The 12,793-nt window shown below is 44.2% G+C and overlaps 1 protein-coding gene and 1 long non-coding RNA gene across 3 annotated transcripts in view; both read left to right on the forward strand.

Moving 5' to 3' along the window:
* Positions 1-12,793, forward strand: part of Stx8 (syntaxin 8) — a 272,462-nt gene that overhangs the window by 240,352 nt on the left and 19,317 nt on the right. The window lies entirely within an intron of this gene.
* LOC134474374 (uncharacterized) lies at positions 1,233-3,740 on the forward strand. Its single transcript, XR_010045213.1, has 5 exons — positions 1,233-1,449; positions 1,520-1,597; positions 2,460-2,608; positions 2,753-2,811; positions 3,476-3,740. It is a non-coding gene; the product is annotated as an uncharacterized LOC134474374 (long non-coding RNA).

Here is a 12,793-nt window from a genome sequence, read left to right on the forward strand (position 1 = left end):
TTTTTAAAAGATAGTCCAATTTTTATTCCAAGACACATTGGATTTATAATTTATAACATATGTATTCCAAAGAGGACATGGGGGAGCTTATAATAAAAGATGTGTATACATAAAAAATCTCAGAGCTGTTAGAGAGTAGAAAATGTTTAAATGTAGAAAAGAGCATAAAGAGAATGTATCAGATTCCTGAGCTAATACCATGTTTGAGGATCAAATTTAGCATCAAGAATCCAACACAAAGGGAGATATGATGTGTCACACAATGATAATATCTAACAGAAAAGGAGAGAAAAAATTCTTTAAGAAAAGCAAGCCCTTTCTTGGTCCTGAATACAGCAAATGAAGCATCTGCCCCACGGTGACCTTACAAAGTGCACGGGAATCCTCTCGGTTTGGGTGACAGCAGTGTTTGTTTGCCTCTGTTCTACTTCTGCATCTGGTGGCGTACTCATTTCTTCTCAGAATCTATTTCCGTGTTCACCATGGTTGCCCAGTGTTCTTTTTTCTGAAGCTAATCAAAGGGAGAGAAAGTTTCTGCGTAAGTAAGACGCTGTACAGGAGCGGCCTCCTGGGCCACAGAATTACCGACCTAACGCAGGTTGGGCTGCTCTGGTCTGGTTATCAACGGTGGCTTCTCCGCATTTTCCTTCCCAAATGGCAGCTTCGTTGGGGTTTTCATCTGTGGGCGTGTATTAGATGTGTCAGAGCAACTAAAAAGCTTATTATAATATGGGTTGAAAAGAATGCCCGTAAACCAGATGCTGCTGGGGTACAGAGCCCTGCTGGACAGAAGGAAGTTTGCCTGAACCACCCTCCAGTGCTTTCAGTGTTGGCCCTCCGAGAGGCCCCCATATGTAATGAATACCGCCTAACTCAGTGTGCATCTGGTTTGGAACCTAACCAGAGAGTCCTCTTGTAAATTAGCAACTCAGCCTAAAGGAACTGCAGTAGCCAACCCCTCAGCCAATCCCGTATTACATCCAAACAAAGTGAGTGCCGGGCTGTGCCAATCAGGTGGTCTCTGTATGGCACTTTTTGGCTCTCTCTTTGTGGAAGCTGCTCACCCCATTGGAAGGAAGGCATTCAGAAACGTCTCTGGTATAGAGTGTGCCTAGTTCTAGAACTTTTTTCTTGCTCAAGTAAACTGTTTATTTGACCTAGGAAAGCTAAGACACAGAAAATGCTTTCAAAATTCTGGGCATAAAGTGCTTCCCACTGAAATGCTGTAAGTAGTGAACTGTTTTCTTTTAACAGGTCTCGGCTTTTTCATCCGTATATGGTAGCACGCTGTGATGTGAGATTTTTCTGTCTTTGGGAAGGGAATTAATACAGTTTTGGTGGTTTGGGAGAACAGGCGAGCGTGCTGTCAGATTTCTGAGGTGGCGCACTGTGACGGGCACGTCCCCTCTTTCCTCGCACCGTGCTGCCTGTGTCCAGGACTTTGCTCAGGTCTGCTCTTACGACTTTGTGTCCCCGCGCTCCTTTATTAGGTCCTTCTCTCTAACTTCTTTCTTTTTAGGTTTACTCCCTTATCATGACGGAGCACATCCTCTCCTAGCTTTTTGAGAAATAATTCCTGAGAAGTAAGTTTCTTGAGGTACGGCTCATAAGAACATGTCCTGTTGCACCCCTTAGAGCTCACTACTTACAGCGTTTCAGTGGGAAGCACTTTATGCCCAGAATTTTGAAAGCATTTTCTGTGTCCTAGCTTTCATATTGATGTTGAGGACTCCAGGCCATTCTGCTTCCTCATATATGCCCTTTAGCCCTATGATTGGAAATTTCACCCTGAATTCCTTGAATAATTTTTTTTCTTTCACTCCTGTAACTGCATTGGGTGCTTTGTGCCTTATTCATTCTGGAAATTAATGCTCTTCAGTTCTGAAAATTCTTAGGGTCCTGCTAATTCCTTTGTGTGCTGCCCGCTCTTTGTTTTTTTGTTTGTTTGTTTGTCTTTCTTTCTTTCTTTCTTTCTTTCTTTCTTTCTTTCTTTCTTTCTTTCTTTCTTTCTTTCTGCTGCACCTATTTGTTTGATGTGAGTGTTCTGGTTTAACCCTCCAATTCTCATGTTTTCTCTCCTGTCTTCATTTCTCTGTCTTTTGATTCACTTCTGTAACAGTTAAACTGCATCTTACAATCCTTCTATTGGATTTTTCCAATTTCTGTGTCTTATTTTTCATTCATTCTTGAGTTTTCTGATTTTCAGATGTGATTCTGGTCTAGTTTCATAGACAGAAAAAATTTTCCTGTCTCTGAAAATATAAATTATTATTTTTTTGAAATTTCCCTTTGTTTTCCGCAATGCGTCTTTTCATTGAATTTCGCGGGCTAGTTTTGTAGTGTTTTATTTCTTCTTGTTGTTACTGGTTTTGTTTCTCTGCTTTGCCAACTATCTAGCGCTGCTTGGCTACCCAAATGTTTAAGAACAAAGCACCAAAAAGTATTTGAATGTTTCTCAGGCATAGACAGGGTTAATTGGGAATGTCACAGGATTATGCAGTAAGGAAGGACCTGCTCATTTTGTTTGGGATTCCACATGTTCCCGTCTTGGGCGTTTTCTTTTCGGTGAGTCCACTTCGGCCCGGTGGACTGTCGTCTCTACCTCCAGGTGAGTGGAACTTCAGCCGTTAGTGTCTGGGAACCTGGCCGGGGAAGGGGTAGCCAGCCCGCTGTTCTGTATGAAAACTTTTATTTATTTAGTCACCTGTCAACCTTACAAGCTCTGCTTTACCCCTGTGTCTCTTGTTCCCAGGTTTTGAGCCCCTGTGGTCCAGAGGCTCATGTGAATTCGCCTGAGAACACAGAGCAGAGGTAGTTTGCTTGTTGGGAAGTGGTCAAGGGGATTTAGTGGGTAGCTCTGCTCCTCTTGTGTCTTGTGCCCTGGCCACAGCTTCTAGCTCCCACTGTGAGTGCCCCTGCCTCCCACCCCTCAGCCTTGTGGAGACTGAGTGCACCAATCCCTTCCTCTTCTGGATTCCCAGCCTCCCCCCAGTCAGTTGTTGAGGTCTCACTGTCTTCTGAAAGCCATCAATCACTCACCCATTTATCATCCGTTTTCCAGTTTTTGTTGCTCTATCTGGTTGTTGTCTTCCGTCCTGTCCATGTCCCAGTAGATGTCACCATCTCTCCCTCTCCCCTTCAGGTAGTGTTGGGGTGGGGATGCTCTATGCCCCTGCAGTCCTGTGGGGAAGGTGGTGTTACTGCCCTGTCGCGGACAAGGCCCGAGGTCCCATCTGCGGGTTACTTGGCTGAAGATGGCAGACTCACAGCTGAACCCAGACACACTTCTGAAACCCACCCACCCCTCCTGCCACATCACACTTTCTCTGATTCCCTGGAGTTGCTCAGGGACTCCTTCTTGCCACACCGAACAGAATTAATCAAGACTGCCTTCCGCACCCAATCCCATGGGGCCATGTAGTTCAGCTAGCAGAGGGCTTTTTCTTACCTTTTATTTAAGACTCACCCTCTGCAGCTGCCGTGGACAGCTTGGAGTTGTCTAAAGATTGAAGACAAGAACCAAAGTCATGAGCTTACAAGCTATCAAACTTGAAAGATGTATGGAGGTGAAGTCCCACTGCCAAACCGCCCCACCAAACCTTTTCAAAGTGAGTTTTCTTTCCAACATGAAAAAGGACCGTTTATGCTACACATGCATAAAATTGTCAGCTCTGGCTTGTTCGTGACAGTATGTTTTTTGTACCTGCCCACTCCAACGTAGTAGACAGGATCGTCTTCCAAAGCCAAAGTAATCGTGGGGCGGGGGGGGGGGGGGCGCTGATGTTTAGAAGTCAAGGATCGGTGTGTGTGTGTGGGCTGAACCGTGCGCCTTTCTTCCTCTTTTGGAGAAGAATTCTGTGCTAACAGTTAACAAACTTGTTTTCATACTGTATCTGTACACTGCAGATTTGGCCCATGTGGGCGGGGTTCGAAATCAAGGCAGGCAAACTGCCCTGTGCTTTTGGAGTTCAAGCGTTTGGAAGAAGCACTGACTGACTTCACAGGGAAGCAGTCAAGTGCACTTTTTCATCGCACTTGTGACCTTGCCCTGTTTTTTAGCCTTCCCCGTCTGATATTTCCCTTGGCGTTTCCAAAGAGGTCCATATAGTCGTTGGCAGGTGTGAAGCGCCCTAACTTGGGGGCTCCAGGATTCCTCTGTTACAGCTTTTCAGAAGGATTTAAATTAGTCACTGTCGAGGGGAAAAAGTGAAGGTATTGTTTGTCTTTAAAGTGTTTGTTTTCCTAAGCACAAGTGCCTTAGCAACTGTATGTGAAGACAGGTTTATTTCAGCAGAATTTGTAGTAAACAATGTGTCATTTACAACCAACCAGTGGATGGCACATGCAAGAATCTCACTTGCAGTTTCCAGAGATGGTGTTAGCAGACCGTAACCATTCCAAATGCTGTCTCCACATTCTGTGGTCACTGTTTCAGACTGTCAAGCTTGCATGCATAGACCTGTACTGTGTGCATATATGTGTAAACCTATCGTGTTCCATGATGCTCTGGGCTTGACCCTGGTTCTGGGGGCAGACCTAGAGACGGAAATCCAGGTAGCTCAGATCAGGAACTGCTACAGCTTAAGCCAGCAAGTAATGTGGGCCCCAGATACACAGGAATATCCCCAATATACCTCCTTTTCTTTACCATCACTTCTTTGGACTTCTCCATTACTGTCTCTAGAATCTAGATATTTCGTAGTCAGCATGGCCAGAATAGTTCTGTGGCTCCTGGGAACCAAAGGCAACATTCCTGTTAACTCGATGCTGCCTGAGATATTTATTAAAAATGCACATTCCCAGGCTGGGGATGTAGCTCAGTGATAGGGAGCTTGCCTAGCATTCTGGAAGCCCTGGGTTCAATTCACAGCACAAAAAAACAAAAAATTGGAAATTCCCAAGTCCAACATAGGCTTTCTGGACCTTGGAACCTGGGGAATCTGCTTTTCCTTCAAGCTCTTGATTAATAAGCGAATCATTTTATCCAGATCCATATTTTCCCAATTCCTTTAATGATAAGCATCACATAATATTTTTTTCTAAAAATACAAATTCCTGGGCCCTGTCCTGGAACCACTGAATCAAAATCTCCAGGACTGAGGCCTGGGAAGCTGAGAGAATGGAACCTAAGATTCCAGAACATTTAAGATGCTGAGGCCAAGGTTGCCTGCTGGGAACCATCAGAGGAAATAAACCGAGCCTCACCCATGACTTTGAAAGACTTTGCATCTTTAATTAAAACTGAAGGAGAGACTGAGAAGGATCTTTGGGCCCCAACCAAGTTGAATCAGAAATACTTCTAGGTTAATTTTACTTGTTTGGCTGTTACCTTTCTAAGAATTGTAGGAGCTTCTTCATCCTGCCAAGTTGCAGTGTTGATAATAAAGTCAGCTATTATTCTAACTGGTTCAAACATCTAGAGGCAACACTGCATTTATTTTCTTCTCACTGATTATTTCAAAGATTATTCTTCATTTGCCTTGACTTTTCAAAAGCAAGATTAGCTTAATAGGCTTTTAAGAAAAAATTCTTTAAACAACTGTCATTTCTCATATCTTCTGAAGTTTTCTACTTCATCTGTATATAAACTATGAGCTTCTGAGGTTCAAAAAAATATGTATTGTTTATCTCTGAATTCCCAAGGTACAGATCAGAGCGTGGTGCATTAAATGAATGCTGCGTGGAAAATATTTTATTTTGTTTGGGAGTTTATTTTCTTTAGCTAAGAATATCAGAGTTAGCTCAAGGCCAGCATCAACTGCATAGCAAGACCCTGCCTAAAATAAAAATAAAAAAGGAAACTTTCTGGACATGGTGACACATGCCTATAATTCCAGCTCTCAGGAGGCTGAGGCAGGATGATCGCCATCAGTTCAAGGCCAGCCTGGACTACATGGTAAGGCCACGTTTCACAAGATATCAGAGTTCATCTTAACCTTTTTTGTTTATTTGTTTTGGTGAGCCTTTTTCTATGTGGCTTGAGTATCGGTTTGCTAATTTGAAGATTTGTGAAAGGCAAAATGCTGATTTAAAAAAAGAAAAACATAAAACCGACAGACAAACCACACAATTGTACATACCTGTAAAGAGCTGTCCGGATCCCTTATATCCTGTGGAGGAAATTTCATTGCATAAATGGGTTCCTATTAGTTGATGGAAAAATTAAGTTAACTGGAATCCCCAGTTCTCCGATCGTGCCAGTTAACTGAGGTATTAGTGTCCTGTTTAAACTCTCTGAGCTATTAAATTAAATGGTCGTGACATGAAACTTCAGAAAAGTCTTATTGTCGTCTAGAAAGATTGTGTACAGGTGTTGCTAGCCTACGTTAGAATAAGAAAGGCTTCAGTATTCTCAAAAATCATTTCCTCTTCTGAGGAAATGCTCCGTAGTAAAATAACCTTTCCACTTCTGTAATTGCTGGCTTTCAGCTTCAAAAGAAAATCCTCAAATAGTATTCAGGTTACAGTTTCCATCAGACTTTTCTGAAGACTAGAGTGAACTTGTGTTTGATTAGTAAAATAATTCCAAAAAAATAAAAAGAACCGTAATTGAATCCATAGAGACGCAGGCAAGTTTGGGAAACATTTAGTGGTTTAATCAATTGTTTTAGTTTAAGAAGAGGCATACTGCAGAGGGCTGGGGCAGAGCACTCCCCTAGCATGTGTCATGACCCTTGGTTCCATTCCCGGCACAGCCAAGAAAAAGCATACAGTTGGTGCTTATGAAATGAATATCATTCCATCAACTCCAGAAACTGTGAGTGCTTTTGGACAAAAATACTAGGACTTGAACCCAGGGCCTTTGTACTGAGCAATATTTTTCTTCTTATTTATATTTATTTTTTTATTCTTTATATTTTTATATAAAGATTCTTTATATTTTTCTATTTTAAGACAGGGTCCCACTGAATTGCTAAGTTTCCTACCCTGAGCTTGAACCTGCTGCCTCAGCTTTCCAGAATGCTGGGATTAAAAGCCCACACCCTCCCCTAACTGGAAGTCCTTCTTTTTTTGAGACAGGGTCTTGCTGTGTAATGCAGGCTGACCTTGAATCACTTATGGAGCCCAGGATGGCCTTGAACTCATGGCGCTCCTCCTGGCTCAGCCTCCTGAGCCCTGGGATTTCAGGCAGGCACCACCATGCCCAGCTGGCAGTACTCCTCTTAAGTTTATGTTTTAAGACTAGTGATATGAAAACTTTAAAAATTCTGTTCTTTCTTTTTTAAATTTTATCAGTGCTAGCTTTAAATTTTTTATTAGTATATGTTTATAATACACAGTGATTACATGCATTGTGGGAACTGGCACATGTATATAATGCATCCCAGTTCTTTTTCCAGCCCCTTCCTTTATCTCTTGGTCCCCTTTCCATTTGTAAAAGATGTAGTCTGTTCCAAAAAGAATAATGTGAAATATTTATGGAAAGGGAAAAAAAGTTCTTGCATTTAAGAAATATAATTTTTCCCCTGGAGCGCTGGGGACCCAACTCAGGGCCTTGCACAGGTTTGACAAGGGCTCTGCCGCTGAGCTGCACACTCAGCCCCGGGAAAGGGGTGCCTGGTCATCCCCCGGCTTTAGTCAGAGTGAAGGAGGTTCAGATTGTACTGTGAGCCATGCTGTACGTTTAATCCCAGAGATTCTTTTAGGCACTAACCACGTGGAGTCACCACACTTAGGGTTCTGTAGTTCCAAGTGGTCCATTTTTCCTCCTGAGGGTACCCGTCAGGTTTCCCAGACTCCTTCATCCCCTTTAATGCACACATAATCTCGCTTGCTTCATGAATTTCCACCTAACCTAGCTTGGTGCTTTAGATACCCATTTGCTGGAAGACGGATGTGTGCATTCCTTGGGAGCGGGAGGGACAGAAAAGAGAAGAGAAAGAATGTATATATATACCCATAAACTGCTCTCTAATTTCATTATTCAAATTTGTAAGTTTATTTCTTGCCTGGATAATTTTTCTCAATTTTTCATTCAGGTGCACTGCCACCAGATATGAGGTGAATTCCATTTTCTTCCGTGTATTTGGGCAGGGGAGGAGCTCACACAGACCAAAAGGCTCTCTTCTTTTCACTGATTTTGTTGTGCGGTGATTGTTCAGTGATAAATATTTAAGTCTAAATTGGAAGATGATATGGATCATTATAAGTGAAGAAAATGGACGTCTGGAGACACTAATTGTGTGATCTCGCCACTGCTGTACTAAAATATCTTAGAAAGTTGACTTAGCAGGAGAAAAATTTATTTTGGCCCATGGTCTCCGAAGTTCCAGTGCGTGGCTATTAGCTTTCATATATTTGGGTCTGTAGTGAGGCAGAGCGTCATGGCAGAGGGGTCATCAGGAAGCAGAGAGAAGAGGGAAGGGGACCGGACCTCAGTGTCCCCTTCAAGGTCACACTCCCAGTGACCTAACTTCCTTCCCCTGGTCCTTCCTCTCAAACGGTTCACCACCTCCCTCAATGTCATCAGCAGGGGACCAAGACTTCAACATGTGAGCCTTTAGGGGACATTTAAGATCTAAGCCATGGGCACTTCTGTTGAAAACTTTATCATGACTTCAGCCGTGTTTGAAACAATACCATAAATGAAGGAATGCATTGTAGGATGTCAAAGAAGGAAGGATTCTAATAAAATATTATCAGCTTCGAAGCAAATACACTATCAGATGTGCACAAAAACTACCTGGGCATGGTGGCACATGCCTGTAATCCCAACTATTTGAGAGACCCAACCTGGGCAACTTAGTGAGACCCCGTCTTAAAATCTGGGCACTTAGCTCAGTGTTAGAGCAGTGGTTCACACCCCAGTCCTAGAATAGGAAGGAGAGCGCACCGGGAGCCTCTGAATAGCGGGAAGGGCCGAGGAGTGGCCCTGGTAGGAATTCCCAAAGCGGGCCTTTCCGGGAGTCTTCATGAGCTAGTGATGCTGGCCCACCCCGGAGCCTTGTAACACTTCTGTAATCCCTCCAATGGGCTGAATCTGCTTCACACGTAAGATCCTCAGATGTCCTGTAGGGCTGCACACATCCTCCCTCCGGCACCAGAATAGGAGTATTTTCTGCAACACTCGCTACCCAACACGTTCCCCATAACCCCCGCAAAAGAAAAACAGACACTGTGCTGTCCAACCTGCTTGCAGTAAGACACCCAGGACAGGCTTGTGATCTTTTCTTTCTCTCTTCCTCTACTCTGATGAGCAAGACCACCAACCACTCAGTTCCTCCAGCCAAATCCCCAGACATCATCCCCGATGCCGCACGGCCCCCCATCCCGTCGGATGCCAGCTCTCGTGGGGTCCCCCTCCTCCTTGGGCATGTACCCCACCTCATTTCCTTGGCTCCCTGTGGAGCTTTGAAAAATGCATATTTGCTTTTGTAAACATCACTCCACCATCACTGTTTCTGCTGCAACTTTTCAGAGGCTGCATTGCCTATTTGTAACATCACTCAGGGCCCTGTGTGACAGACTCCGCTCCTCCGTGCACGGAGACACACAGCTCGGCATCTCTGTAATTGTGGCATGAATGTATTACTTTGCTGGACCTTACTGCACCTCCACACGCGTCTCCTTGGAATAGATCCTGTCTTCTCTACCTAAACCCTAGTTTTGTTGTTTGCAAAATGAGAATAGTACTAGTTGCTTCTGTGTAATTTGGCAAATTCCTAAAAGATTCTATTGCTGTTTTTATTATAGTGAAAGTTAAGTGTTTTGTTGTTGATGTTTTATTTGCATGGGGTGTTTTTTTTTTTTTAATGTTTTATTTCAAAGAGAAAAAGAAAAGAGTCAAACAAATCTAAAAAATAACAACAACAACAATAACAATAACTATACAGGTTTTCAAAACAAGATAATAGGAATTTAACAGTGGTTGTTACAGTGCATATGGTTATCAAAATATTTGCATAGGTTACCAGACTCAGGAATAAAATAAAACTGTAAAACAGAACAAAACACTGGATTTTAAAAACAAGCAGGAGGAAATCCCCTGCAGTTGCCACGATGCACACTGCCATCCTCCAAATAGATGCCCAGACCTCCCGCCCCAGGTCTGCAAAGTGGGTCAAACAGCACCATGGAGCTGTTCGTCCCCCTCCGTTATATCATCACACCCCGAGTTCCCTTGAATCAGCAGCTGCTTAGGGGCGAGGTGGGGCGGACGCTCTTCTGGTCTCCCAGCCCTGCACTGCTGGTTCGTGGCAAGGCATGCTTCACCTTCTCGCTGAGTCTTTTCCCATTCCTCATGGCGGACCCTGGCTCAGGAAGGCCTATTTGCATGTATTTTGTGCTGAATTTCTTTCCCATGCCTAAGTGTTAGCTTCTTCAGGGATATCTTTTGTGCAGCCTCCTTTTCTAACGTGGGGACAGTTTGTTCCCAAAGACTGTGATGGGGAGCTGGGGTACGGCTAATCTGACTGGGTGTTCTGTAAATACAGCAGTACGTGCTGCATGGTTTGCTCGTTAACAGTGTTCCATCAGCATTTAAACCCTGATGTTTAGCATCACTCGGTGCCTTTTTCAATGCATGCAGCCGAAGCTCCGCCTGGTTTTGGACCACTGATTCTGTGTGCAGCCTCCCAGCCTGTCATTTTAACACTGCGTGGTACACATTGCTTCTTTACAGTGACACCTTTCTGATACTTGGCACCCCTGAAGGCCTGGCCAGCTGCATGGCTGTTCTGTAAGACACTGTAACAATTTGGCCTTCTTGTGTACATGGTTTCACGGGGGTTTCTTGGTCAATTGGATGCCAAAGTGTTTTCACAGGTAAGCCAGGCCACGGAGAGAAGTAGTTCACTGTCTCTGTAAAGTGTAGGGGGTTAAATGCACACGGCACTCGGTCTGCCCAGCCAGAGGGTGGTGTGCCCTTCTCGGGGTCCCTTAGTAACGTTACGGAATTTTCTGCATTTTAATTCTCCTCTGTTTTATGTTCTCTGTTCATTAGTTATTGATAAACTTTTTATTGCATTTTCCAGTCAGGACTAGCTTACTTGAAAGGGCTGGGGGAAAAAAAAAAAAAAAAAAAAAAAAAAAATATATATATATATATATATATATATATATATATATATATAATTTTTTCTACATTTTTAGCTATCCCTTTTTACTTTAGCTCAAATAAGTTTTCTGTTCATTATATTTGTTATTTCTGGATTATCCATTCTTGTTATCTACAAATAATTTTGTGTCCTGTAGCTCTTGAAGGGTAGTCGAGGAATAGATATGGTTAAGCTTTTGAGAACACAGTTAAGAAGGCTGATTTGAGCAGAAAAGGATCCTCTGCTGTTGACATTGGAGAATGTTCTGTGGTCAGGAAAAAAAAAATCCATGATTACCTAGTCTAAAACTGGACATCAAGCTGTGGATGGTATGGAAGTTGTATTACTGGTCTTAACCTATTTTTTATTGCTATAAGTAAATGCCATAGCTGGATAATTTATAAAGAACAAAGGCTTATTCGGCTCACTGTTCTGGAGATTAAGAGGCCTAAGATTGAGGGGCTGCATATGGTGAGGGATTTCGTGTTTGTGGGAACTCTGCAGAGTCCTGTGGCAGGCAGGGCATCGTCACATGGTGAGAGAGACATGTATAAATAATAGACCACTCTCCAGATAAACTGTTAGCCCATTATCCAGTCTGAGGGGCACAGCTCTCTTGACCTAATTACCTGTGAAAAGTCCCAACTCCTCATACTTCACAACGGAGATGAAATTTCAGCCTCAGTTTGGTGGGAACATGAACCCCAGCAGTGTTCTTAGTTCTGTTTTATATAGTATTAACTTTGCTGCAAACTCTTTGTGATTGTACCTGTCGGAGTTGCTCAGACCTCGGCTCAGAGGCCAGGCCTGACACTGAAGAGAACACAAACCTTCAGGCATGTGCTCAGTGGTTCTGAGCTTCGGGTTCAGTAGTGATAGCAACGCAGTAGTGGCGACGCCGATGACAGCAGTTCTCAGTGTGACTGCAGGGATGACAGGTGACGCGTGTCGGGTGCAGCGCATGGTGTTTGGGTGCACCGCAGCCCTAGGGAGGTGCTGGCAGCTGCCGTCCCAGACTCTGAGCTCCCTCTTTCCACCCGCTCTCCCAGCTCTGGCCGCCCCTCCTTGCTCTGCACCTTGTCTGTCCCTCCTCTCTGAGCGCTTGTTGGCCTCTCAGTCTCTCTGTCGCTGCCACCCCTCAAGGCCTCTCTTCTGAGCTCTGCTGTCCTGCTTCTTGCAGTGCACCATCTCAAGTCCCTCCGTGTCACACCCAGGTCCCCCTGGTGTTCTCTGGGTCTGCAGATGGCACACACTCATCCAGGCATCCAGAGCTGAGACCCTGGTTCTTCTGCTCTCGCCGTGATCCCTGTTCTATCTCTTGCGATTCTAGTTGAAAATGTTCCAGATCTGTCCACCTCCACTGCCAGGTCTCTTGCCTGGTGACCCTTCTCTCAGTCTGTCTCATCCTTGAGCTGAGGGGCACCTGGACACTACCCTCCAGCGCAGTCTCCGTGCAGTGGCATAATGACTCTTAGCCTGAGAGATCGCCACTCTCTGCTTCAAACCTATAGTAATTTTATCCTTTTATCCTTAGGATCAAATCCAGCCAGATCCAGCTGCTTACTGTGGCCTCCAAAGATCTGTAGATAGTACCAGCCCTCTCTTGTCTTTATTTCTCTCCTCACTGGCCAGTTCTAGCCACAGTTGGTTTGGTTTGGTTTCTTTAAATTGGGGGTTGGTCTCACTGCATTGCCCAATCTGACCCAAGACTCACAGTCCGCTTGCCTAAGCCTCCTGAGTAGCCTGGCCACTGTGGC

The sequence above is a fragment of the Cavia porcellus genome, unplaced genomic scaffold (genome assembly GCF_034190915.1).
Source record: "Cavia porcellus strain 051 isolate PalLab524CR breed Dunkin Hartley unplaced genomic scaffold, mCavPor4.1 scaffold_32, whole genome shotgun sequence".
Taxonomy (NCBI): domain Eukaryota; kingdom Metazoa; phylum Chordata; class Mammalia; order Rodentia; family Caviidae; genus Cavia; species Cavia porcellus.